Raw genomic sequence first — 6,000 nt, forward strand, 5'->3', positions numbered from 1 at the left:
ATCTAGCAAGGACTTAAGCGTGACCGTATCAGCTGCGTCCCCCGAGTCCACCGCCTGACTATCCAGGTCAGCGAGCTGCGTTTCGAGCAACTGCAGGCGTCGCCTGATAGCTTTGAGCACCCCAGAATGCTTCGCCATAGTCATCCCTCTGATGTAAACCTTAAATGCGTCCCAGAGAACTTGAACGCTGTCCACTGAGCCCACATTGGTTGCGAAATAGGCCTCTATGTCTTCGGCGAGTTCCCCTCTGAAAACCTCATCTAAGAGGGAATACGGGGGGAACCTCCACGTGAATGGGGGAATCCTCCTGGGAGGAGCCACCAGCAACAAGAGCAAGGGCGAGTGATCAGACAGCGTGCGCGGGAGAACCGTGCAACCCTTAACCATATCTAGCAAAGAGCGGGAAACGAACCAATAATCTATGCGTGTATGAATGTTGTGATAGGCCGAGTAATGAGTGAACCCACCCCGCCCCGAGTGCCTATGCCGCCACACATCAAGCAAATCAAGTTTCACACATTCCGACAAAAGGAGGGACGCGGAAGCTGCAGGGGACCTAGGGGGGCCCGCAGATCTGTCAAGGTCCGGGTTCAGCACCAAGTTAAAATCCCCCCCCCCACAGCATTCTAGAGCCCACAAACTGCCTGCAGCTGTCAGCAAGCGAAGAATAGAACTCCGGGGAATCGTAGTTGGGGCCATACACATTCACCAGCAAGAGATCATGATCCTTTCCAACACAACGTGCAACCACAAACCTCCCTTCCGGGTCTACCGCCACCCGGGTCAGCGACAATCGGGATTTGGGATTAGCCCATATGAGCACCCCCCTAGCATGCGTTGTGAACCCCGCAGCGACACAAGCGGGGCCAAGGCCCCTCATCTGCAACATAGGGCTGGAAAGCGGCAGATGTGTTTCCTGCAGTAAAGCAAGGTCAATGTGATGGCGTTGCAAATATGCTAAGACCTTCCTGAGTTTGCGGAAATCGTTAAGCCCCCTCACGTTCCAGGTCAGCAATCGCAGAGAGCCCAGGGAGCTCTCCGTACTCAGTGATTCAGCAGTCGACATGGCAGATTAGAAAGTAAAATGTTGCAGAGCAGACAGTGTGGCAGACACAGTGCAGTAGTCGGCAAAAACAAACCCCCCACCCGGCAAACCCTGAACCCCAAACAGCATGGCAGCAACAGTACAAGAACACAGCCAACAACCACCCACCCACAGCCGACCAACCCCAACCTGGTCAGACAGAGCATAGCACTACCCACCCTGAACCCACCCGAAACACCCCACTACAAACCCAAGACCCCCTAGAGGGTCAGAAAGCCGAAAGCGCAGGGGCAGAGGTTCTGGCTAGACTACAATACTCTCCAACAAGGGCCAGATACAGTTGTTGCTCCCAGCCCCACCCCCAGTGCGTTCGGCACCCCACCTAAGCCCCAGCAGCAGAACAAGCAGAGTGGTGAATAATCAGTCCCAACGTTCCACCAGGAGCACCCCCCCGATAACAGAAGAAAAGCAACAAAAGTTCGAGCCCCATTCCGTGGCACCACCACGAGCCAGGCAATTTAAGGGTCACAAACCAAAATTTTATGAAGGCAAAGGAGAGTCACATCGAGTACTGGAATGCAATACATACAGTCGCAGTGAAGTAGCCAAGCCAAGCTACCCGGCAAGGGACAGTTCAGCCCTGACCCTCCAAAGATACAGCTTCCTCATCCTCCGTACGCTGATCCCTCGGGCTGTTGCGCTGTTCTTTGGCCCATTCCTTAAGCGATTTTTTCAGGTCAGCCGGGTCGGTGAAAAAATGCGAATGTCCTTGTTTATTGATCCGGAGTCTCGCCGGGTATAGCATGGCATAGTCGAGCCCCATGTCTCTCATCTGTTTCTTGTAGGGGGCGAATCGCTTCCGCTCCTCTTGCACCCTAGCTGTGAAGTCAGGATAGAGGGAAATGTTCATTCCTTCAAACTGCAATTCCCCCTTCTCCCTCGCCAGACGGAGGGCCAGGTCGCGGTCCCTGTAGTTCAAAAGCTTTGCAATGATTGGTCTCGGGGGGAGGCCAGGCTGCGGCTTGGGACCGAGAGTGCGATGGGCCCTCTCAACAATAAACATGGGGGAGAAGACATCCTCCCCCAGGAGCTTGTGAAGCAACTTCTCGACGAACAGTTCCATCTTTCCGGTGTTGGTGGATTCCGCAACCCCCGTGATGCGGACGTTGGAGCGCCGTGAACGCGCCTCCAGATCCTCCGTTTTGTCCTGTATGACCTGGAGGAGGCGGCCGAATTGCTTACGGTCCTTATCCCACTCCGTTTGGGCCTCCTCCGCCTCCGTCAGCCTACGCTCCGCCATGTCCAAACGTTCCGCATGTTTGTCCACCCTCTCGGACATCCGGTCCATACGGAATGATAAGGCGTCGATTTTCGAGCCGATCGCTGACATACTTTCCTGCAGGCCTTTCTCCATGGCGCCGAGCATTTCGCGAATGTCCGCACAGAGCGAGCCTTCCGCCGCCTGCGATGATGTTTCCGGAGGAGCACCCTCCGCGCCCTTTGGCCTCCGTTGCTCGAACGTGAGCTTCGGCTGATTTCTGTCGCCTTTCCCCATGGCAGAGCTCACAGTATATGGGCTAAGCAAGGAGCAAGAGGCGGCTCGATGTAGGGGGAGTGCCGGGGGAGCGAACTCCGCGAAGCAGTCCGGTGCGCAGCAAGGAATGGAGGTCAAAGATGGCGGCCGCGGGCCGCGTGGCACAGACAGTCCAGGGGGAGAAACCCAAACTCCAGACTCACGCCACGGTGCAGGTCACACCGCTGGGTGTCGAGAAGCGCCAGTACACACCAAAGCACACGTCCCAATACCAGTGTCTTTCCAGTCCTCAGGCCGATCAGAGTAGCGGCGAAGCCCGCCAACCGGCAGCCGTAGGGCACAACTTCCCGCGGTCCGGTCCGTAGGCCACTCCGGGGAGCCCCAGGCCTCCGCCAAGTAGTCGCAGCAAACACACACGAGGCAGAGGGGCAACAGTGAGCCAGCACTGGTGAGGACCAGTCCAGAATCAGCACAGGGTAGAAAGCAGTCCGGCAGATCGGGTTCACACAGCAACCTTACGCCGCACGTAGTGTTACGTAGGGCGGGCAGCTCCCAAGGATAGTCCGCGGATTGCGGCCTGGTCCGCCACTCCAAACTCCGCCGGTCCGTTGATCGATGCCACCACCGATTTCGATCAGGAAAGGTGCCCCCAGCAGCTCTAGGGATTGTAGAAGCAAAATCCGCCCTCGCTGAGGACAGTGAGGCGCCAAAAAGGATCAATTTGACGAATATTAAAGGGGCTCAGGCGAGGAGCTCAGCTCTCACACGTCTTGCATGGACGCCAGCAAACTCCGCCCCCGTGCAGAGCATTTTTTACTTGTTCTAAATGACGTGGCTATTTCATTATGGTTTTCTAATCTGGCTTGTTTTTTGTTTTCTTAGACAATTTATGTGCTTTGTTCATTCAATAGATTTTCTGTTATACATTATTTTGACTAGTTTTTATCACTGTTGTAATGGTAATTTTAATGATCGAATAAATCTAACATTATAAAAAGTCTAAGTGAGACCCTTTGGTAAATTATTTATGGTGGAATTTCTGAATCCACCATGCCTCCCACTGATCCTGCGGATCCACCCTTTTTGATAGAAGGAAAGCCATGACAGCTATGTAAGTTGTGGCATATATTTGTGTTTTTGACACATCATTGATGACTCAATATCCACTTGCTATTAGTCTAGGATTTTTTCCTTAGGTCATCATCATAACTGACAGAATTATTAGTAAATATTAGGAAATATAAATGATGGGGGAATCATAAAATCCCCCAAAAATTGTGAAAGTTTTACCCAAAATTAATATAAAGTGGTCCCCAAGATGTAAACTAATATCTATTAAAAAAAGAACCACAAGACCCGCATTGAAATCAGGAAGGATTCATTGCAACTGTAATATTCAAATTACTTAGGTAGACTGAAATAAGTGCCCTCAATTGGTCTATGTTCTGTTCAATGATTGTATCATTAAGGATGTAGACTCAACACACAGTATTCATTGAGAATGTATTCAATTATTGTGTTTCACTCAAATATGCAAATGGACCTCTGTTATAAGTTATGATCTTCCTTCCAGAGGTTCACTTCTGTGAGATAGCCTAACCCATGCTTCAATTACAACATTGGCATTTGTTCAACGCATAATATGCAACTGGTATGGCTTCACAGCACTTTGGTTAGTCCAGGCATGAATTTCCAACAGGTTCCAAGGTATCCTTCGCAGACCGGAATCTGATCCGGTTTGTCAGGTTGTTCTATCAGTAGTTTCCATGTTACGTGAATGCGTCACTTCAATAAGTTGTGGGTAAATGTTCTTTATGCATGGCGGATGAGTTTGGAAAAAGAAATTGAATTACACATCTTCTAACATGTTCTCTTGCCAGTAAGTAATACTTTTGTGTAATACAGTTGGTGGAAGCGAGTCATGCTGGGCGTTGTAATAGCCTATTAATAGCATATTTGTGCTGTGCTGGGTGTATGTTAGAAATTCTGTCTTAAATTAATGTTATTGGATAGTGCATGGAGTATCTTCTTGGATGTGCTGTTGTGAGTGCAGTTTCATTTAACTATATGGTGCATCTCTCTGTGTTGGATGTCTTTGCGAGTATGTATAAGATATAATTGCATTGAGGATACCAACAATCAATAAATCAACAATAGTGTCTATGTTCTCGAGTTCTGAAAGTTTTCTCTTACATTGTTATGGATACATTTCCAAAACTGCATGACCTAGATTGTATGCTACTTCATCTTAAAGCAGAGGTAGTGTTGAAAAGATCTGACAACAATTTTGCATTTAAATGGGCCAACACCTTGCTCCTTTGATTTCTGTTCTTGGACGTTTTATTGTTTGTCAAATCTTTTCTTGAAACCACTTCAATGAGAGACTGGTGAAAGTCTTTTATAGTTGCTCTGATGCTGAAGACTTTGAAAGCAAATTTGGGATTTTAAAATATTACGTAATGAAGCAGCGAATTCTGTTCCTACACAATTCCAGCATTGTCAGCTAACAAAAATATCACATTACGAGTAACTCTGGGCACTGAACTCCGCTCCGCTGGCGGAATTTGCGGAATTTTGCATACTCCGCGTTCAGTGGAGAACGCGAAGATCCTGCAAAACTTCAGACTCCGCAGCTGAGCGGAGTTCAGCCCCGGAGCCTCCAACCCCCTCAATAAATATTTTTTTAACTAAAATCTACAATTAAAGTAAATTAAAAGAACACTTACCTTACCGTGGCGTCCCGGGCTGCTCTCCTCCTCCTCGCCCTAATCACCTACGTCATGGTAGGACTGCACATGTGTGCACAAGTGCAGTCCCACCATGACGCACAGGATTATGGTGAGGAGGAGGAGGAGAGCAGCCCGTGACTCCGCCGTAAGGTAAGTGCGCTTATAATTTACTTTAATTGTACATTTTAGTTTAAAAATATTTATTTCAGGGGGGTTGGATGCGCGGAGTGGAGTGGAGTTTTTGGTCAACTCCGTGGAGCTACGTGTAGAGCAACTCCGCCTGCTACGCCTGGGCCTAGTTAAGAGTACTGAGTAATGCACCCAGGATTGCAGAATTTGGTCGAATGAAGAAGCTGTGTGAGGAAATGGGTTATATTATATGGCCTGATTGTATGACCTGACCCTGCAATACACTATCAAACCCTTTAGGACCAGTCAGGTAGGCTGTTAAACCTTATCTCATCCCCAAGTGGGTATTGCTATGAGCAGTCCGGCTTACTCAACAAGTGTAAAGCATTAAAAACATCACAAAAAATAATTGAAGAATAAAGAAACTCAAGACTCAAGAAATCCAACACCAATATATAAACACCAAGTATATTGTTAGGAATTAATGGACACCAAAATAAAAAGATCCACCAGAGGGTTCAGCAGATCTGGAATTTACAAAAAACAATAAATCTAGACTTTTC

Source organism: Lissotriton vulgaris, chromosome 2_1, assembly GCF_964263255.1.
Source record: "Lissotriton vulgaris chromosome 2_1, aLisVul1.2, whole genome shotgun sequence".
NCBI lineage: Eukaryota > Metazoa > Chordata > Amphibia > Caudata > Salamandridae > Lissotriton > Lissotriton vulgaris.